Source organism: Scyliorhinus torazame, chromosome 8 (assembly GCF_047496885.1).
Source record: "Scyliorhinus torazame isolate Kashiwa2021f chromosome 8, sScyTor2.1, whole genome shotgun sequence".
Classification (NCBI taxonomy): Eukaryota; Metazoa; Chordata; class Chondrichthyes; order Carcharhiniformes; family Scyliorhinidae; genus Scyliorhinus; species Scyliorhinus torazame.
The window spans coordinates 181356174-181379867 of record NC_092714.1 but is presented as its reverse complement, the minus strand read 5'-3'; positions in this window follow the sequence as shown (position 1 = coordinate 181379867).

Sequence of the window (23694 nt, the reverse complement as noted above, 5' to 3'; positions counted from 1 at the left end):
AGGCGGTATCGGCTGCCGAGCATACGGAGCTGCTGATCCGGGACGCCTATGTCGCAGGCATAAAATCGAATTACATCCGCCAGTGCCTACTAGAAGGGGGTACACTCAACCTCCAAGACACGGTACGTATTTCGGACTCATTAGAAGTGGCCTTCCGCAACTTCGATGCCTACACCTCTGACCACGCGGCACCCTCATAGACGTCTGTGCCGCGCAGCAACCTGCCAGTCCCAGAGACCCAAAATGCTACTTCTGTGGCCAGGGTAAGCACCCCAGGCAACGCTGCCCAGCGAGGAGCATGATCTGCAATGGGTGCGGTAAGAAGGGCCACTTCTCTAAAGTCTGCCAGGCCCAACCTGTTTGTAAGCCCAGCAGCGCTGCGTGTAACTTGTGGGGGCCGCCTTCTTCAACACCACCCGCCACGTGCGACTCATGGGGGCCGCCATCTTTGCTGTCATCTTCGACTCCACCCGCCACGTGCAACCCGTGGGGGCCGCCATCTTCGATGCCACCCACCACGTGCGACTCACGGGGGCCGCCATATTTGATTCGCCCGCCACCTCCCGGAACCCCTGCTCATCCGATCAGCCCGTCCACCTTCCGAAGATCGCCTCCATCACCCTCGACCAGTTTCGACCTCACCACCTCGCCAAATCCATGAAGGCAGTCCAGATCAATGGTCACGAGACAACCTGCCTGTTCGACTCCGGGAGAACAGAGAGTTTTATTCACCCAGATACAGTACGGCGCTGCTCCCTCCCAATCTTACCCATGACCCAGAAAATCTCCCTGGCTTCCGAATCTCATTCCTTGGAAGTGTGTGGGTACTGTGCTGCAACCCTTACAGTTCAAAGGGTTCAAACTCTACGTCCTCCCACAACTCTGCGCTGCCGTGCTACTAGGTCTTGACTTCCAGTGCCACCTCAAAAGTCTTACCCTGGAGTTCGATGGACCCCTGCCCCCCCCTCACCGTATGTAGCCTCTCAACCCTTAAAGTCGCCCCACCCCCGCTCTTCGCTAACCTCACCCCGGACTGTAAGCCCGTCGCCACGAGGAACAGACTATACAGTACTCAGGACAAGGCCTTTATCAGGTCGGAGGTCCAGCGACTCTTGCGTGAAGGGATCATAGAGGCCTGTACTAGCCCCTGGAGAGCCCAAGTGGTGGTCGTCAAAACTGGGGAGAAGCACCTGATGGTCATCGACTACAGTCAGACCATCAACCGGTACACGCAGCTCGATGCGTACCCACTCCCCCGCATATCTGACATGGTCAACCAGACTGCGCAGTACCGAGTCTTCTCCACCATCGCCTTGATGTCCGTGTACCATCAGCTCCCTATCCGCCCGGAGGACCGCCAATACACCGCGTTCGAGGCAGATGGCCGCCTCTACCACTTCCTCAGGGTCTCCTTCGGCGTCGCCAATGGGGTCTCGGTCTTCCAACGGGAGATGGACCGAATGGTTGACCAGTATGGGCAGCTGGCCACGTTCCTGTATCTGGATAATGTCACCATCTGCGGCCATGACCAGCAGGACCATGACGCCAACCTCCACAAATTCCTCCACACCGCCAAGCTCCTTAACCTCACATACAATAAGGAGAAATGCGTTTTCCACACAACCCGCCTACCCATCCTTGGCTACGTTGTGGAAAACAGAGTCCTAGGGCCCGACCCCGACCGCATGCTTGGAAACTCCCCTCCCCCACTGCCCCAAGGCCCTGAAGAGATGCCTGGGGTTCTTCTCCTACTATGCCCAGTGAGTCCCCAATTATGCGGACAAGGCCCGCCCACTCATTAAATCCACCCTTTCACCCCTGACGGCTGAGGCCCGCCTGGCCTTCAACCGCATCAAAGCAGATATTGCTCAAGCCGCGATACACGTAGTGGACGAGTCCATCCCGTTCCAGGTGGCGAGCGATGCGTCCGACTTTGTCCTGGCCGCTACCCTCAACCAGGCGGGCAGGCCCGTGGTTTTCTTCTCCCGCACCCTCCAGGGCTCCGAAATTCGACACTCCTCCGTCGAAAAAGAAGCCCAGGCCATTGTGGAAGCTGTGCGACATTGGCGGCATTACCTGGCCAGCAGGCGATTCACTCTCCTCACTGACCAACGGTCAGTTGCCTTCATGTTCAATAACACACAGCGGGGCAAGATCAAGAATGACAAGATCCTAAGGTAGAGAATCGAACTCTCCACCTATAATTATGATATCTTGTATCGACCTGGGAAGCTCAATGAGCCCCCAGATGCCCTATCCCGCGGTGCATGTGCCAGCGCACAAGTAGACCGACTTCAGGCCCTCCACAATGACCTCTGTCACCCAGGGGTCACCCGGTTCTTCCACTTCATCAAGGCCCGCAACCTGCCTTACTCCATCGAGGAGGTCAGGACCATGACCAGGGACTGCCAGGTCTGCGAGGAGTGCAAACCGCACTTCTATCGGCCCGACAGAGCACACCTGGTAAAGGCCTCCCGCCCCTTCGCTTCGGCGTCGATTTCAAAGGGCCCCTCCCCTCCACTGACCGTAACGTGTACTTCCTCAACATCATTGATGAGTACTCACGTTTTCCTTTCGCCATCCCATGCCCTGACATGACCTCTGCCACAGTCATCGAGGCCCTGCACAGTCTCTTCACCTTGATCGGTTTCCCCACTTATATCCATAGTGATTGGGGTTCCTCTTTCATGAGTGATGAGCTGTGTCAGTTCCTGCTTAGCAAGGGCATCGCCTCAAGCAGTACTACCAGCTACAACCCCCGGGGAAACGGACAGGTGGAGAGGGAGAACACGACGGTCTGGAAAGCCGTCCTTCTTGCTCTACAGTCTAGAAGTCTCCATGTCTCCCGCTGGCAGGAGGTCCTTCCCGATGTGCTCCACTCCATCCGGTCGCTCCTGTGTACCGCCACCAATGTGGCCCCTCATGAGAGGATGTTTGTTTTCCCCAGGAAATCCACCTCAGGGGACTTGCTCCCGTCCTGGCTGATGGTCCCAGGTCCCGTCCTCCTCCGGAAGCATGCGAGGAGCCATACGTCGGATCCACTGGTCGAAAAGGTCCTCCTCCTCCATGCTAACCCCCGATATGCGCCCATGGCACACCATGACGGGCGGGAGGACACAGTCTCCTTTCAGGATTTGGTACCCGCAGGTTCCCCAGTGACCATCACCACTACCCCAAACCCTACACCATCTCCCCCCATTGCTCCTCATCTACTACAGGACGCAGAAGACGACACGCTCCTGGACATGCAGGCCTCAACACCTCATCCGACACCAATATCCACACCATAGCCGGGACTGAGGCGGTCACAGCGGAAAGTCAAAGCCCCCGATAGACTCGATCTATAACTCAACCTGTCCACTTCACCCCCGCCGGACTCTTTTTTTAACAGGGGGTGAATGTGGTAACCGACTGTATTGTATTGTATTGTATTGTACTGTTGTATTGTTACATGCCTGGGCTTGTCCCTGCTGGCTCCGCCTGTGGGTCCTCCCCTCGGGCTCATGTATAAAGGTGGCCAACCTCCAGCCCTGCCCTCATTCTGGGACCGGCTGCCAGCAGGTGTCTTTAAGCTGATTAAAGCCACAGTTTTTCTCCCGAGTCATCATCTGTCGTCAATTGATGGTACATCACCTTGTATCCGGCCCAGCTCATTTTGAAAACCTTGTACTTGCACAGAACCTCTTGAAAAGCACCATCTATTGTTTAAAACCTTTCCAGCCATTTTAGCTTTATCTGTCATAGCCAGTTCTGCTCTATGAAACTTGGCCTCTGACCTTCCACAACAATCATATCATAGTGTAGGGATTTTCACAGTAACTTCATTGCAGTACCTAAATTCTTTAGGGTTTCTCCCGTATAAGTTGTTAACTTAACACCCTTCCTGCTTAACCTCTGGGGTTGGACAGCTACTCGTAGATACTTGTAGGTCTGTTCTCACACCACTGTGGCAGAAGCATCCGGTCACCCTTTCACCATAAGTACTATCTCAATTGGAGCCGTCTTGTTCAACTTAGCCATGTTTAACGTATAAACCTTGGATTCTTCCTCAGATTCTTTCTCTATTTCGTGCACTGGAGTCCAGGTCTGTTTTTGTTTTAAACTGGGTGCACCCTGCCTGGCTTGGCAATGGAGGTCAGCTTTTCCCCTAGTGCTCGGCCTGGCTGGGGGACCTGTATCTTGTATTTGGAGAAGGTGAAATGTGCTCTGAGAGAGACGGATGAGGGGTTCCACCAGAGATGGGGTTTATTTGTTTTACACCTTGGAGACTTGGTTGCTGTTGAGAGGGGATGGGTGTAGTGATCTCAATATATATAAATACATGATTGGTTAATGTGTAGTCAGTACATCAGATGACCACTAGAGGGCAACACGAACAGGGAGTACATAAGCAAGCTCAAGCTGTTTTCCCGCTCTCTTCGTGTGCGTTGTAGCTCGAGAACAGAAGTGTAGCAAGCTCAGAGTGTAGAGTATTATATTCATTTTTAATTTAATCTTAGTTACTTCAACTACTAGTGAGTATTAAAGAAAAGAACACACAAGTATATTAATTTGTTCCTCAATAAATAATTTGTCATCACTGGAAGACTTGGAGTGTTCATCATCAAAGTTAAGTATAACTCTGCATAGCAAATGAGTAACATATATTACTCCCAAGTAATATAACAGTAGAGTGTCTCAGGTATTGTTGTAGAAATGTTCAAATGTTGAAGATGCTGAATAAAAGTATTTTTCAACAAATTAAATGATAATCCAGAACAAAATGAAAAGTCACTTGGAAGAGTGTGGTTACTGCTAACTAAGGAAAGCCAGCATGGATTTATTAAAGACAAATCATGATTAATTAACTTGGCTGAGGTTTTTTTATGAGGTAGCAGAGAGAGTTGATGAGGACCATCCAGTTGATGTGGTGTTTGCAGATTTCCAAAAGAGTTGAAGCCCATGGAACAAAAGGGACAATGGCAGCATGGGCATGAGGCTGGCTGAGTTACTGGTAAAAAGAGAATTGTAACAAACAGCTATTTCTTGAACTGGAGGAGGATAGAGTTCCCCAGCACTGAAACCACTGCTTTCTTGACATGTATCAATAACAGTGACAAAATTTAAAGCATTGTAGAATACTCAAACTTGAGAGTGCTGTGAGGAAGACAGTGTTAAACGTTAAGAGGACATAAACAGGCTGGTAAAATGAACAGACACATATAAGAACAAAGAACAAAGAAATGTACAGCACAGGAACAGGCCCTTCGGCCCTCCAAGCCCGTGCCGACCATACTGCCCGACTAAACTACAATCTTCTACACTTCCTGGGTCCGTATCCTTCTATTCCCATCCTATTCATATATTTGTCAAGATGCCCCTTAAATGTCCCTATCGTCCCTGCCTCCACTACCTCCTCCGGTAGTGAGTTCCAGGCACCCACTACCCTCTGCGTAAAAAACTTGCCTCGTACATCTACTCTAAACTTTGCCCCTCTCACCTTAAACCTATGCCCCCTAGTAATTGACCCTCTACCCCTCTACCCTGGGGAAAAGCCTCTGACTATCCACTCTGTCTATGCCCCTCATAATTTTGTATACCTCTATCAGGTCGCCCCTCAACCTCCTTCGTTCCAGATGACATCTCGTGGACTTTTGGTAAGAAGAACAAAAACAGGCAATATAAAGTACAGGAGTCAAAAGCGAGCCCAGAACACATTGATGTAGAGCCAGCATGGATGTGATGTGCTGAATGGTCTCCTTCTGTGATTCTATGAAATGCACTTCCCTGTGTATTAGGGCCATACAAATCAGGGAGGCCCCAGGTTCAATTCTTGGTTACACTCAATGCATAGGATTGCAGTACTGCTTTGCAAGATTACATTTGGGAACCATAGAAACATGGAATTCCTATAGTGCATAAAGAGGCCACTCATCCCATTGAATATTCACCAACCCTCTGAACAAGCATCCTACCTAGGCCCTTTTCCCCACCCTTTCCCCATAACCCCATAATCCCAACTAAAGTACACATCTTTAGACACAAAGGGGCAATTTAGCATGGCCAATCCACCTAACCTGCAAACCTTTGGACAGTGGGAAGAAACTGGAGCACCAGGAGGAAATCCACGCAGACGCAGGAAGAACGTGCAAACTCCACACAGACAGTCACCTAAGGCCGGAATTGAACCCAGGCCCCTGGCACTGTGAGGCAGCAGTGCTAACCACTGTGCTGCTTATAATTGGTTAGTGTCCAATGCTAAAACTGTGTCTCTGTGACATGAATATTAAATGCGCACTTCTGTAATTGATTGCTAGCTGTGGCATTGAAGTCTTTCTTTCCTCTGGGTTACCTAAATTTTGCCTTTAAGAACATCTGCAGTAGATCACTGAATAATTTTTTCAGCTACCCGTGCTTCACGAGGCTTGTATTCACATTAGTCCTCCGTAATACCGTATTATTTTACTTTATGTGATCATGGATTTATTCTGCTAGCTACCTGGTGTAGTTCTGTTTGATTAAGCACTGATCATTCTTCACCTCTAATATGCGCAAAAGCTCTTTACGACTTTCCTTCTGATTCCAGCGGGCATGGGATATTCTTAAATACTTTAAAACGTCAGCAAAGAAACCCATGTTAAAAGGCGCAATCATTAGTGACTAATCAAAGTGATCTGCTGCAAACCCATAGATCCTTTGTCAGGGAATCACTGGAGTGGTCATGCAAGTGTCAAAATGGTACCTGTCACCTTTTAGTCAATTTGACAAAACACAGGAATCCAATTACACGCCACACTACTCTCCGCTACCCTGTATTTGAATTATAAAGTAGACGTGTTTCCCGACATGAAAATTGCTTCAGGTTCTTCTTAAGTCATTAGTCTTATTTGTTCGAGAACTATAATATGTTAATTAATGTACCAGTTTGCAGTTTTATTCAGATTCGGTCTACTGGGTTCCTGTTTTTATAATGAAAACATGTGTTGATGCCAGGTTTAAGGAATACTTTACCAGAGCCTAAAGCAGCAGGATTAACACTTTCAGACTTTGCAGAATTGCTGCAGAGTGAGAGTGAGTGGCATGATGCTAATGGCAATGAATGTGTGAGTCAGATGCTGGATAATGCTGGCTTCCCAACCCACAATGACAGCTGAAGGGGGTGGGTGAAAAGACAGAGGTTGTGGTTCATGTTGCTACCAATGACATAGGTGGAAAGAGGGATGAGGTCTTGCATCAGGAATTCAGGGAGCTCAGCTGTAGAATAACACCTGTCGGGTTGTAATCTCTGGATTACTCCCACTGCCATGTGCGAGCGAAATAGGAGAATAGCGCAGATGAATGCGTGGCTTAAGAGTTGGTGCAGGTTTTAGACTCCTGGATCATTGGGACCGTTTCTGGGGAAGGTGGGAACTGTACAAGCGGGGCACTCTACATCAGAACCAGGGCGGGACTAACGTCGTTGCTAATGGGTTTGCTTGTGCTGTTGGGAGGAGTTTAAACTAATTCGGTAGGGGGAGGGATGCAAACTGTGAGCAGAATAGGGACACATGGGCCGGGATTCTCTGAAATCCCGGCCAAGTGTTGATGCCAGCGTCAAAACCGGCGCGAGCGACACCGGCGTCAACAGGCCTCCAGACCCAGGCATTCACCCCTTCCTAGGGGGCTAGAACTGCACAGGAGTGCTGTGCGCTGCTCCGGCGCCGAAAGCCGGCCTGCCATGGCCGGCGCGGATCTGCGCATGCGCGCCACGGCCGTCTCCGCACCAGCCCCCGGGCAATAATATGGCAGAGCCCTACAGAGGCTTGGCACGGAGGAACATAGGCCCCCACCGGAATGAGCCCGCCTGTCGATCAGTTGCCCCCAATTGTGAGCCTGGCCACCATGGAGCCCCCCCCCTCCCCGGAATTGGTTCCCCCCGCCCCCCCCCACCAGGACGGCCCCCGCGGCCAGAACGCCGAGGTCCCGCCAGGTAGGACCATACGCCAACAACACCGGTGGGTCTCTGCTTTCAACCGGTCTCCGGTCGTTGGAGAATCGGTGGCCCAACGTCGGGGCCGGCATGGTGGGATTCGCGCACCCCCCCCGGTGATTCTCCGACCCTGCGCGGGATCAGAGAATCCCGGCCAGTGTATCACAGAAAAAACAATCAAGGCAGAGGGAATAAAGCAGCAGTAAGTTTCAGGAGAGTAAGAGAAGGCTGAATGGCCTCTACTTTAATGCCAGGAGTATTACAGGTAAAAGGAAGAGTTAAGGACAAGGGTTGACATGTGTAATTATGATATAGTAGCTGGCATGATATGCAGACACACACATAATGATATACAGACAAGCAGCTAATGGACACAGGGAACAGGACATGACCAATAAGCAGGCAGGACACTCAGGGATGGGATCTCACTATAAAAGACATGAGGCACTCAAACCCCGCCTCTTTCCACTGATGAACATCTAGAGAGTCAGTCAAGGGTGTTGTTACAATCTCACACCTCCACCACGTGGCTAAGAGCTAGTCTGGTTCAGTCAGACAGAGTAACCACACTTAAGGTAGCAGAGAGTCAAACTCACAGAGAACAGAGCTAACTGTGCTATTAGTTCAATAAACCTGATTGAACTAACTTCAAAGTCTGGAGTATCTTTCTGATCTAATCTGCATCCAGTTGTAGCCAGTGTTAGACCAGTGTACCTAACACGACAGTAGCCATCATGGAGACGTGGTTGAGGGAGGGGCAGGATTGTTAGGTTAACATCCCGGGATACAGGAGGGACAGGGGAGGGGGAAAAAGAGGGGGGAGGCATTGCACTATTAGTTAAGAAGTCAATTACTGCAGTCAGGAGAGATGATATTTTGAGGGTGGCGTTAAAGGAAGATATGTAGGTAGAGCTTAGGAACAAAAAAGGGACAGCCACATTGTTAGGTGATTATTATAGACTCCCAGATAGGCAGCGGGAAAGTGAGGGGCAAATATGTGTGCAATTTGTAGAAGTAGCTAAAAATAATAATAGGGTAATTATAGTGGGTGATTTCAATTATCCCAACTTTAATTGGGATAGTCATTGTATTAAAGGCTTAGATGGAGCAGGGTTTGTAAAATGTATACAAGAGAACTTTTTAGCTCAACATGTGGAGGATGTAACAAGGAATGGTGCAGTGCTGGACTAATTGTGGGAAATGAAGCCAAACAGGTTTTTGTGATGGTGGGGGAGCATTTTAGTGATAGTGACCACAGCTTGGTGCAATTTAAGTTTGTTATGGACAGACAAAGGCCTTGGATTGGGGGAGAACAGACTTTAGTAAAATAAGACAGAATCTGGCCAAGGTAGATTGGAACAGGTTATTGGAGGGAGATCTACAGAAGAGCAGTGGGGGTGTTCAAAGAGGAAATGGGGAGGGTACAGGCCCAACATGTTCCCTCTCGGGTAATAGGAAGGGGTAACAAGCCCAGAGAATCATGGATGACCGGAGATATTCAGGATACAATTAGAGGGAAGAGAGAGGTTCTCAATAAGTACAAGGATAGCAAATCAACAGAGCCATTAGTGGAGGAGAGAAAGTGCAGGATGGAGCTTAAGAAAGCAATTACGAGAACAAAGAGGAATCTCTAGTTGGTGAAAGTAGGGAAAGCCCAAGATACTCTGTAAGTATATCAATGGGAAGAGGATAACTAGGGTAAAAGTAGGGTCCAATAGGGACCAAAGGGGAATCTGTGGGTGGAGCCAGAGGACATTGGTAGGGTGTTAAATGAATATTTCACATCTGTCTTCACACAAGAGAATGAGGAGGCAGATATGGAACTCAGGGAGAGAGATGGTGAGGTCCCTTGTTGTCATAGGGAGGGACAAGGTATTGGTGGTGTAGGGAGGCTTAAAAGTGGAAAAATCTCCGGTCTGGATGAATAGTGTCCCAGGTTGCTGTGGGAGACAAGGGAAGAGATTGCAGGGGCCCTGACCCAAATTTTTAATTCTTCTGTGGCCACGGGAGAACCGCAAATGTGGTCCCACTATTTAAGAAAGGCTGTAGGGATAAGGTAGGGAACTACAGGCCAGTGAGCCTCACATCAGTGGTGGGAAAACTAATAGAGAAAAGTCTGAAGGAGAGAATCTCTCTCCACTAGGAGATGCAAGGTTTGAGCAGGAATAGTCAGCATGGCTTTGTCAGAGGGAGGTCATGCCTAAAAGATTTGATTGAATTTTTTTAGCACGTGACTAAGTGTGTAGATGAGGTTCGTGCAGCTCATGTAGTTTACATGGATTTCAGCAAAGCATTTGACAAGGTCCCACATGGGAGACTTATAAAGAAGGCAAATCCACATGGGATGCAGGAGAACATGATAAGGTGGATTCAAAGCTGGCTGAACTGTGGGAAACAGAGGGTGATGACAGACGGCTGCTTTCGTGACTGGAAACCAGTGTCCAGTGGCGCACCACAGGGATCTGTGCTGGGTCCCCTATTATTCGTCATTTACATAAATGATTCAGATGGCTATGTGGGGAGTAGGATCAGTAAATTTGCGGATGACACAAAGATAGACCAGGTGGTTAACAGTGAGGTTGAGAGTCTTGGGTTACAGGAAGATATAGAGGTGATGGTCAAATAGGCAGAAATGTGGCAGGTGGAATTTAATTCTGTAAAGTGTGAGGTGTTACACTTTGGAAGGAGCAATTTGACAAGGAAATATTCAATGAATGGCACCACACTGGGAAGTCCTGAGAAACAAAGAGACCTTGGCATGTTTTTAAATAGATCTCTGAAGGCTGAAGGGCAGCTTAATAGGGTGATGAAAATGGCACATGGTACACTTGCCTTCATCAATTGTGATGTGGAGATGCTGGTGTTGGACTGGTTTCACCTGAGGGAGGTGCAGTGCTCTGAAAGCTAGTGATTTTAAACAAACCTGTTGGGCTTTAACCTGGTGTTGTAAGACCTTTATCAATTGTGGCATAGATGACAAAGTAAGGAAGTCATGTTGGAGTTCTTTAGAAAATTGGTGATGCCACAGCTTGAGGACTCTGTGCAGTTTTGGTCACCACATTATAGGAAGGATGTGATTGCATTGGAGTGGGTGCAGAGGTGTTTCACCAGGATGTTAAGTTATGAAGAGAGGTTGGATAGGCCTGGGTTCTTTTTGCTGGAACAGGGAATACTGACAGGCGACCTGATCGAGGTGTACAAGATTATGAGGGGCGTGGATAGGGAACAGCTGTTCCCTTTAGTTCAAAGTGAGGGGCGGGAGGTTCAGGGGGATTTGAGGAAAAACATTTTTACCCAGAGGGTGGTGACAATCTGCAACACACTGCCTGGGAGGGTGGTAGAGGCGGGTTGCCTCATATTCTTTAAAAAGTACCTGGATAAGCACTTGGCACGTCTTCACATTCGAGGCTAAGGGCCAAGTGGTATGAGGATTGGCATATCAGGTACCTTTCATGTGGCGGTTCAGACTCGATGGGCTGAAGGGTCTTTTCTGCACTGTATTTTTCTGTGATTCTGATTCTGCGATTCTGTGAATTAATAAAACTAACATGGAGTAGTCTCAGTAATGGTGACCATGACAACTGTCATTGATTGCCATTGAAAATAAATCTGGGGCTGGATTCTCCGTCGCCGGCAGCGCGCTCATGGCCGGGGATTTCCCGACGGCGTGGGGGTGCTCACAATGGGAAACCCCATTGGCCAGCTGTTCGGACAGAGAATCTCACTGCAGGTTGGGTGCGGTGCACCAGTAAAAGGGGTGCGGCACGAAGGAGAATCCCGCCCCTGGTTCTCGAAGGCCATTTAGGGAAGGAAATCTGCTGTCACTACCTAGTCTGGCCTACATGTGACCCCAGAACAACCCCAGCTTCCCCAACCTAATCATAGAATTTACAGTGGAGATGGAGGCCCTTCGGCCCATCGAGTCTGCACCAGCCCTTGGAAAGAATGCCCTACTTAAGCCCACATCTTCACCCTACCCCCATAACCCAGTAACCCCATCTAACCTTTCTAGTCACTAAGGACAATTTATCATGGCCAATCCACCTAACCTGCACATCTTTGGACTGTGGGAGGAAACCGGAGCACCCGGAGGAAACCCACGCAGCCATGCAGACTCCGCATTGTCAGTGACCCAAGCCGGGAATCGAACCTGGGAGCCTGGCTCTGTGAAGCAACAGGGTCTTTTCGGGTGGGTCACTGTGGGTGGAGTTCAAAGTCAGCACAAGTGGCCGACTGAAGGGACATCCAAATAATTATGAGACAACTGGATGGACACCATGCTAAGTTGTGTTCTCCTCTCTATGTGGTGAAGCCCACTTTTCAGCAGGTTCATTCCTGACTCGGGGTCTAACATCGAGATCCGCGCAAGGTGTGGCACTGCCATTTTTATGTGCCATTTGCTGTCAGCTGCACTCATAGGCAGGGACGATGGGAGGGAGGTGGATGCCTCCAAGGGACACGACTGATGAACAGCAGCCAATTTGTGACGCTAAACCTCCATCCACCTGGGTGAATGATCTTGGCTGACAAGGGATCATGCAGTTAGTCTTTCTGCTCTTACAAAGCAATGGTCTCCCTATAGATTGTCGAGAGTAGTGGAGGCAATTGGAATAATATCTGCGTGATGCTTCTTACATATGTCTCCATACGCAGTCATGTATGAATGGGAGGAGCATCCATCTCTGGTCCTCCAGGATGTTCTTTTCCTGCAAAGAGTAGGGTGGGACTGTCACGTCTAAATGGAGAACAGGTGAAGGGCTTAGCACTGGCTTGCTGGCATTGAGATGGGGGAGACTATAAAGGACATGCTCACTAAATGTATCACTTCATTTAGTGCTGTATTTAGTAGGGTGGGCCTGTCACACATCCACGGAGGCATCATTGGAGCATGCAGCAAGCAACCCAGCCTTAATAATGACAGATGAGGAGATGAAGAGCCCATCACAGGTTGGCACAGGGCCATGAGGAGCAAGAGGCAGCGGGGCCTCTCGAAGGTCAAGATGTTGCTGAATATGGTCCACTGTAGCGACGAGCATTGGCCCAACCATGGGTGAATCGCTGGCAGTGTTCTTATCTGGAGATTAGTGCCAGAGGTGCCCTCGTATGTCTCGGGATGTGGTTTACTCACCTCTGCCAGCTTCTCCAGTATGAACTGTAACTGCAAGGAACCCAGTGAAGTAATGCGGAGCTCCTGGCATGCATTGAGTGAATGTCTGTCCTCTTGTCCTTAAAATATGGTGGCAGGACCTGTGACCACATGAAGTGATGACGGACGGGCAACGTCCTGCCTGCCCGCCACGAGATTCACTGAGCTCCTTGCAAATGCATAATTGATGCACGATCAATTACAATCAAAGACGAGGTTGTAACATAACTGAAGGCTTTAATTGACTAGAACTGTTCCCCAGCAGCTTCGGTACAGAAAATGAGGGCTGCTGGGATGGCACCGGTTCTTATACCCCGCCTGTCAAGGCGGAGCTACATACCAACAGCCAATGGTAAACTCCTAGGTTTAACCAATGGTTTTCAGCCTCTTGGATACTGTAATACCTGATAATACCACAATAATTAATGAGCTGACCAGTGTAAGATTGCGTATGTTCACCCATCCCGCTGCTCAGCGGGAATCACACTGACTGGAGCATCCGGCCTGGTCTCCGGATTGGAAAATTCTGCCCTTAGCCTTGGCTATTGTGAATGACGCTACTTTAAAATAGCTGCTTTATGTCACTTTTCAAAATGTGTATCCTCCATGTTTCCTCTGAAGGTTGAAATTCTCATGGTTCCACAAGACCAATCGTCTTCCAACACCTCACACAAGTGGTTATTCTTCACAGGCGAGACTGGATGGTGAACACGAGAGGCCATTTGTCCATCGGCAGCATTGTGCTGTTCCTCCAACATCCGCAGCAGGTACTTCCCAGAGGGGAGAGGTGGTCACTGAACAGCTGAGGACAGCACCTAAAATGTCCAACTTTGCCTGATCTGGTTGCTGCTAATTCAGCACAGAGCAGCGATTGTGTGGTTCAAAAAAAAGTTGTGTTTATGAGAGCGTCAGCCTGGATTTTGTGGTGTGGAGTGGAGCTCTGAACTCCCACTCCCAGAATCAAGAGTGCCACCAGCTAAATTACAGCTAACAAGCCAAGCTAGTCCACACGATTAACTCACTGAGTCATTGCCTATAGGGCTCTGGGACTATGACTGCATCCAGACTCCTGCATAGACGTTTTGAGATCCAATGTTAGGTTCAGTATCAAAATTACTAAAATATTAGCGCAATAATCAGAATCTACCATTTAGATGCCTCTGGTTTCCCATATATAAACAGAATATTTATTAATGCACTAGTAACACTTCGTGGCAAAGTGTGAATACTGCAGCTGCCCTTATTGTTACCAAGTTGCTGTTCCTCCTACTACACTTAACTATCAAACAGAACCTGATGTATCCACTGGATACTTGGATATATGGCACGGGATTCGCCGCTGCCCGACATCGGCAATGAGATTCGCGATCGGGAAAATGTTGGTAGAGCAAAATCACGGGATTTGTGCCCAGTACCAATTTTGTTGCGATGCTCCAGTTCCCCGCTGGCAGCGGCATCAACGTCCGCACCCCACGCTGGTGGACCCATGTAAATCCCCAACTTGCATCGATTTGACTATGGTTAACAAGCTGAAGGCCGGATGCTCCACCCTTCTGCAATGGTCCACAACTCTTAGGCGGGAGTCACACGGGCGTGAATTGGTGCAACTATTTACGAGTGGGGCCTGGGCACCATGGCTTTTGAGGGGAGACAAGAAGGTAAGAAAACTCTCAAATGTTTTGGCCTTGCTGGAAGTTGTCTGCCTGGACCTTAGGAGATAGCGGAGAACAACTTGGTGGTACAGTGGACTCAGGTGCCCCCTCGGGATCGGGGTGCCCTGACAGAGACCCCACATTGCAGCATTACTTCATTTAAACCCACCCCTTTGCTGCAACTTAGGCTGTTCACACTGATGACTGTTCACTGTATCCTGTAAATGCTCAGAGAGCCTCTGGTCATGTGGGAACTCACCCAGCCCACGCCTATGGAAACCCTGATATCCTTGCAATATCCTCAACATGGTGTGGCCATGTTCAATCACCAGTCCACCAGGTGTTGGTACTCCTCAGTGCATTCCTCAGAAGCACAACAGAGGAAGCAAGGGCTTAGCAGAGCTCACTCCAAAGGACACATGCACTGTGACTGTTGGAACCCTCCCTGGCACACTGCCCCTCTCAAAGTAGAAGCCTCACCAGTGACACTATATGTTAGGTCACCCCTGAAGATCACAAAATGTCTCCAAGCCCTGCCTGTCCACCTCACCCCTGATCCCATCCTGCCCCCGTCAGGAAATCAGACTAGCTCACTGTCACAATCTGTGTGTTAAACCCATGATCCACATCACACTGCAACTAAGGTGTCAGCAAATGCACACACCCCTTGCTCACCCCTATCTGTAGGACCTGCCTGTTAGCATGGAGGCGACTGGCAGCACAAGTTGGCCGTCTCCAGCACACAACAGTTGCCACCCTGCTGGCAGGATAACAGACGTCCACCCAGTGAGGACACCCACAATAGATCCCACTTAGAGAAATAGGACAAGGGCCACATAGCCTTTCGCTAACATGGATTGCGGCAGCCACTGGTACTCCAGTTGGCAGGGACAGGTAGTGAGGATAGAGGCTCCACGTAGCACAGGCAGGGTGACACGCACTGGTGGCGACAGGGTTGCAGTGTGGACGACATTATCTCAAAGAAACCATGGTGGGGGGAATGGGCAGTGTTGAGGGTTGTACAGCAGTAAAACTCAGGGTGACCATGTAACGTGGTGGCATTGGATGGTCAAGGGAATCTTCATCTTGCTGGCATTCTCTGTCTCTCCCTCCTCCACCCACAGAGACATAGATTTTGGACTACAGCCAGCAATGCACGCTGTCCACCTGGCCGCTGCTGCCATTGTGGATGCACGAAAGCTGGATGCACAGGGCCAGCTCAGGGAGGGCCCTGCATGAAAGGAGCCTGCCCCAAAAGATCAAGGGCCAGCCAGTGGACCTCAAGTGCTGGCTGTCCAACAGGCTGAGGAGGAGGTGTGAAGGAGGTGCTACATCAGGTCACGTGTATACCGTCGGTGCATGTACTTCAAGGAGCTGCCAGACTGTGTGTACCGCCACCGACTCCAGCTCATCAGAGAGACTGTGCTTCACCTGTGCCAGGTGGTGTTGCACCTGGCACCATAGTGGTATGGAGGAGGATACCCGCTCCCAGTGGCCGTCGAGATGACGGTCGCCCTGAAACTTTATGCTCTGGCTCATTCCAGGGCTCGAGCGGGGGACCTGTGTTCCACTCCGAGTATTGGTTTGACATTGGTTCATCAAAGGAAGCTGTTCCACTCCATGAATGTGCAGTTGGTGTGTGACCACCAGCTGCACATAATGCACATCTGCGCCTGATACCCAGGCAGCGTGTACGAGGCTAACATCCTGGCACAATGGTCGAATCCCAGCGTCTTCAAGGTACTCGGGTGAGGGGTTGGCTACAGGGCCACAAGGGTTACCCGCTGAGGTCATGTCTAATGACACCTGTGTGGAGGCCTCAGACTGAAGTGGAGACCCATTACAATGATGATCATTCTGCAACCTGGAACATCATCAAGTGGCGCATCGACATCCTCAAGATGCGTTTCCGATGCGTGGACAACTCTCGTGGCGCACTCCAATAAAGCCCCAAGATGGTCTCGAGCATTGTGGTGGCCTGCTGCATCCTTCATAACATCATGCAGCAGCTGGGCATCATATTGGAAAAGGAGGAAGAACGGCAAGCCTCATCTGACGAGGAGGATGAGGCTGGTGTCCAGGAGGAGACACAGCAAGCGTGGAGCCAGAAGTGGCACAATCCGTCCAACCTGTGATCCAGGGCAACCTGCACACGGGACAGCTTCATCCCCTCCTAACTTACCAACAAGGGAGCCTGGCCATCGGTGGCTCCCCCGCCCTGTCCCACCTCTTTTCCTCCTTACTTCAACACCTCCCCATCACAGAATCCCCATCCCCTGAACCTCTCATCCCTTCTCTCTCCCTCAATCCTTCCATCCATTCCCTGTCCCTCCGTCCTTCACGTCACCTTCCCTCTCCCTCAGCATTTACTCCACCTTCACTGTCCCTCAGTCCTTACACCCAAATCCTGTCCCTCAGTCCTTCCACTCAATCCCTGTCCCTCAGTCCTTCACTCCACCTTCCCTCTCTCGCCGTCCTTCATTCAACCTTCCCCCTAGATTTGCAATCCTTCCCGCTCCCCACTTCGAGAGTCCTACCAGCATCACTCAGGGTATTATCCTTAGGTTGGCAGTATCAGCGGATATTGTCCATGGGATGGAGGATGATGAGGATCCTCTGTGAGATGAGCTCTACTGCTCCTCATTATCTGACAAAGTCTAACTCCTGCCTTTAGGATAACATTCCATTGTCTGCCTAAGTGATCCCTGCATGTATGCGGGGGATTCCAGAAGATGGTGAACAGCTAGGCCTCACTCACTGGGGTTGCTGTCATAGAAGGTGGCCTCACACTACTGCCCCCATGTCCTGCCACCTTTCATTGAGGTTGTCACCATGTGGGACATTCAGTGCCATGAAGGCCCTGCCCCACCCCAATCTCGATACCACCTCCCCCATTTCTACCCAGCAGATGCACTACACCCAACCACAGCGCACTCTTCACACCCATCAGACAGAGGTTAGAGCTACGTCAGACTGGTGGTGCAAAAGTGTTTAATGGTGACCATGTCCAATGATGTGCTCTAACCCCGAACTATTGTCTAGCCATTATTAGTGTCATCGATCTTCCTTAGCTGACATGACCTACTGCTCCTTCGACATGTTTCCCCAGTCGGCACATCATCAAAATTGGAGGCTGATGCTTGTCTCGACCTCTATCCTGCGATACCCTTGGCGGTCGTCCTCTGATGGGCCCAGCTGACTTTCAGGTGTCACAGGTGGCGATGTGACAGCCTATTTTGAACGCTGTCATGAGATGCACCAGTGTCTGGTGATTTGCACATTCTCCCCGAGTCTGCATGGGTTTTCTCCGGGTGCTCCGGTTTCGTCCCACAGCCCAAAGATGTGCAGGTTAGGGGGATTGGCTATGTTAAATTGCATGGTGTCCAAAGATTAGGTGGGATTACGGGGTTACAGGGATAGGATGGGGGAATGGGCCGAGGTAGGGTGCTGTTTCGGAGGGTCGGTGCAGAAGCGATGGGCCGAATGGCCTCCTTCTGCACTGTAGGGATTTTACGATTCTACCCAGTGGAGTAACATTTAGATCTGATGGGTCATTGAAGTGAAGTATGAATCATGAATCTGAATCATTGTGGTCGAGAAGTTAACTGTTTCTTTTGCCTTTTCATTTCTACGACAATGGAATTTGCCCCTGACTTCAGACAACTGGTAAAAGAACGAGGCAGAGTTGAGGCGTTTCTGTTCAATGCAACACCTAGAATGCTTCCTGAAAGGGTGTTGGAATTATGTTCAATAGTAACTTTCAAAAGGGAATTGGAAAAATACCTCAAACATTTGCAGGGCTGTGGAGGCAGAGCAGGGGAGTGGAATTGGAAAGCACTCTCAAGAGGCAGCACAGACAAACAGGCTGAAGGGCCAGTTTTTTCTTGTGCTGTATAATTCTGGTGACAACCTCCGATGAATAACGTCAGTGGATAGAAAACAAGGGCCATTCCTGCTGCCTTGTGCAGGAACAGTCTTCAGGGATAACATCAGCAAAATTGATTTGCATTACTTTTTTTTAATTTAGAGTGCCCAATTCAATTTTTCCAAGTAAGAGGCAATTTAGCGTGGCCAATCCACTTAGCCTGCACATCTTTGGATTGTGAGGGCCAAACCCACACAAACACAGGGAGAATGTGCAAACTCCACATGGACAGTGACCCAGAGCCGGGATCAAACCTGGGACCTTGGCACCGTGAGGCAACAGGGCTAACCCGCTGCGCCACCGTGCTGCCCTTGCATTTCTTAACGGCAAATGCAAGTGTAATGAAATAAATTTACATTCCAGGCACGGATTATTTACTTAAAGGCAACAAATCACACAATATGTTGCAAGACCCACAGAAAGAATTCACGCCTGTGGATAGAAATTCATCGTACTGTATTTCTGCACAAGCACTTCCATCCTCAACTGCGTCACCCTAAGTTAGACTCTGGCATCACTAATAGCTATGCCATGGTCTTATCGATCTTAATGAACCTTTCACAGATGCAGTGAGTACAGTATAACCACTAACACCATTATCTCATCCCATGAAATAAATGTGACCTTATTAATCTCCTCAAAAGCATTAAATATTAATCAGTCGATGGTGTCTGAAAGGCTAACATTCCACCACCTCATTTACTTTTGGAATGGATAATGGGTTGGATTCGCCGCCGCCTGACACTGGTAGCAGGTTTCCCAATCCAGCGGAGAATCGACCGTCGGCCTAAAAACAGGATTGGCGGCCGATGCTCCGATCCCCCGCCGGTGGAGGCAGCTACACGCCCCGCACCGGCGGGAAGATGCAAATGGGTCACTTACAGCGATTTGCATATGATTAACGGGCCAATTCTCCAAGCCCCGTGATGCACCAGGCCTCTCAGCTGGGATGCCCGCGAGCATGAATTGATGCAGATATTTACGAGTGTGGCCCTCACACGGTGGAACCTGCGGTGGGTCAAGGGGGTCAGTGCGGAACAGAGGTGCCCCCCCCCCGAAGTCCATTGGAAGGCCTCTATCCCTACTTAATGCAAACCTTTCCACCCCTCCCAGCCCCCCATCAGACTCCCACCAGAGATGCAGTATCAAGCCCCGAACAGAGGCCCCTCCATCAGACTCCCAACAGAGACCCCCAGCAGAAACCCATTGTTAAATCCCCAACAGAGGCCTCCCCACCAGAACCCCAACAGGGCCCCCAGCAGAGACCCGCATCACACCCCCCAACAGAGACACCCCCATCATACCCGCAACAGAAACCCCTCATCAAAACCCCAACAGTGAGCTCCCATCATACTTCCCAGCAGATCCCCAACAGTGACCCCATCAGGCCTCCACATTTGAGATCCTGCCTGAAAACTGAAGGCAGTAGGGTGAAAAATCACTGCATTTTCATTTACCCTTTCTTAACATCTTCTGCCTCATATAAAAGTGTTTAAAGCAGCAGCTATTACAAGTGTCAGAGGCACCCTGGAAAGGCCAACACACTTCAAAGGGCTTGAAATCCCTTGACAGCCTTTGAAATGCAGATTTTCCATTCAATTTCACACAGCAATACAGTGCATTCGCCAGTGATTGACAGTTTTATTATTCCAGAGACAGTCGTTTGTGGATTGTTCATTGATCTTTCCCTTCTCATTTGAATGCATCACCATTACCCTGCTTTGAAGCTAACCAGAATGTTTATAAACACTTTTGCTTGGGTGGACAGATCCTCACCACATCAAAAGCAGCTTTACTCTCTGTTTTTTTACAGCACCATTCCCTTAGCGGTGGGCGGGAACAGTTTCCTTATTTGTTAGCGGAGGACAGGAGAGGGCAGGATTTACAATGTGGAGAGGAGAGGACATGGAAAAGGAGGGGGAATCGTTCCTGGCGCCAGTCCTGCACAGTAGCATAGTGGTTAGCACTGTTGCTTCACAGCGCCAGTTTGATTCCTGCTTGGGTCTGTGCAGAGCCTGCACGTTCTCTCCGTATCTGCATGGGTTTCCTCCGGTTGCTCTGGTTTTCTCCCACAAGTCTCAAAAGACGTGCTTTTTAGGTGAATTGGACATTCTGAATTCTCCCTCAGTGTACCCGAACAGGCACCGGAATGTGGCGCCTAGGGGATTTTCACAGTAACTTCATTGCAGTGTTAATGTAAGCCTACTTGTGACAATAATAAAGATACTAATAATAAAGATTATTACTAGTGCCAACGGAGACCAGGGATGATTCCACACCGATGGGAGTACTTTGTCTCCAGCCCTGAGAATCCAGCTCAATGTTTTGAATCTTGTTGTGTTATCATTCGATAACAGCAAAATACATTAATTTGTAATACAACTTGAGTTTTTTTTTAAACGGAGCTAGATTCATGTCCTCTGAGTGCAGTCATTAGTTGTATATGATCTGAGGTTCAGCAATTTCATTATTTATTGTGTGTGGAAGTTTCTGCACTTTTACAGAATCCAACTTTCAATAGATGGTATCGTAGAATTACGGTCCTGATTTAAAGGGGTCTCAGAAAGGTTTTGTCAAATCAAAATTAATTGCTGAGCACACATTACTAGTACACACAAAACTACACAGTCATGCACACTTGCATGTGCACAAACAAGTGCACATGTACATGCACACAAGCAACACACACACACATACGCATATGGTCCATGTATGAAAATCGATTGCAGTCAATTGGTTGAAATGTTGCTTTCGTTAAACAGAAACAAATCACAATTTGACATAAATCAAATGTTGGAAAAACAGTTCAAATATCTAACAATGAGAGGTTACTAAAAAGTCATGAAAAGAGCAAATTAAGCCCAAACAAAAAGTTATCAATCTATCAGCAAATCAATAATGGAGATTACTCGGAATATTTTAAAATCCGTAAAACTTTAAAATGCAACAACAAATTCCACCCACGGCTCCCCTGAGCGGGCTCCTTTGTAACCTCATCTTCACATTTTGAAATTGTCCCAAGCCACAAAGCGTCTCCCTGTCAATCCTTCGCCTCCTCCATTCCACGCCCTTGAATTGCCAACTCTTCCACTGCTTTTTATTTTATTCTCTGTGCCTCCATTCCCTCTTGTATTCTACTTCCTGATATTCCTTAGGCTGTGTCTCTTCCCCAATCCATATTGACCCCAAATGCCTGTTACTTCCCTCCCAACTGTTCACGACTACCGACTTTTCACTACCCACCCTCCGGAATACTTACTCCCTCATGAAACAATATAAACCTTGCAGGTTAGAATGGAAGTGCCGTGTCCTGGAAATTCCGTGAACCGAGGCATCATTTTTAATCATTTAGTCAATGTAAGATTCCGTAATATGGAGGACGGTGGAAGGAAATATCAAGATGTTGAAACAGCTTAGGTCAAGAAGTACTCTGACCTTTGACTGCTGAAAGCTTGGAAAAGCATTTCCGTCTGCCAGACTCTAAGATCATAACAAAGATAAAGGACCTATGTTCTTTAAACTATGTCAGATAAAGGGTATCTTGCTTAATAAACAAAAATGCCATGCTTGATGGACATATAAGCTTACAATACAGCAATAGACAATAATTAACTAATGGTAAACCAATCAGATCAATAATAATATATTAGTAAACAAATCAGGTTGGCTAAGATGAGGTTTTACCTCACTCAAGGGTAAACTAATCAATCCTTACCTGGTCTGGCCTACATGTAAATCCAGACCCACAGCAATATGGTTGGCTCTTAAATACCCTCAGGGATGGGCAATAAATGTTGGCCAGCCAATGACGTCCACATCCCATGACAGAATTTAATTTTTTAAAATCACCAAATAAGGCACAAGGCTACTTTTGCGAGGGCCACGAAGAATCCAGCACGAGTTTTAAGGATACAAAGTAATAACATTTATTTACAATAACATATATATATAACAGCAGCAGCAACTTCCCTTGCTGCACACTCCTTCCTGCTGGTTCCAAACTGGCCAGCTTTATTTATACTTGGAGTTTACTAATGGTTTCTCCGCCCCCCTCATTGGGGAAGCTCATACTCCCACAGGATTGTGGGATTGTCATTAGACCCCAGCCAATGGTAAGCAGGCACGTTACAACATCCCTCCCCCCCAAAGTCCAAGGAATCCACCGAAGACCCTGGCGAAGGAGGGCGTCGGACTCGTTTTGCCGCAGGCCGGACACCATTTGCACGCGGCGCTGGATCAGGCGGCGTGTAACGAGACGGAGACCGGCGCTTCCGTGATGAACGGCGTAACGGTTGTACATCCACGGCCCATGGACCCGAGGATTCCCCCTCTGATGCGTCCTGTGTCTCCATCTCGGAGTCAGAGTCTGCTGCCTCCGTCATGTCAGCGTCTCTAACTCCATTCGGTTCTGTAACGACCTGCGCAGGCTTTGAGTGAGGCACCAGTGGAAGATTGTGAGGACTACCTTCCCTTGTCTCTGGTCTCTGTGGCTGTAGAAATGAGCTCCGGGAGCGGGGAATCTTTGGAGGGGATAGTCTTCTGGACCGAACGTGGTCTACATGTTTGCGCTGGAGACGACCCTGGGCTTGCACCTGGTAAGATATAGGACCCGTCCGGCGAAAGATTACACCAGGAACCCATTGGGCACCACCAGCAAAATTCTGAACGAACACTGGGTCACCGGGCGCAAACTGCCGAATCGGCCGATGCCGAGAAAATCCCTGTCCCTGCCGTTCTTGTGTGCGGCGTACTTTTGCGCCAATGTCCGGGAAAACCATACTAAGGCGGGTGCGAAGTCTCCGGCCCATTAGGAGTTCTGCGGGAGCTACCCCAGTAACCACATGGGGGGTGGTCCTTTACGTAAACAAAAGTCGAGCCAGTCTCGTGTCCATTGATCCGGAAGACTGCTTCTTTAGGCCTCTTTTGAATGTCTGCACTGCGCGCTCTGCCAACCCATTTGAAGCCGGGTGGTAAGGGACAGTGCGGATATGGCGGATGCCGGTCATCTTTGTGAACCTCGGAA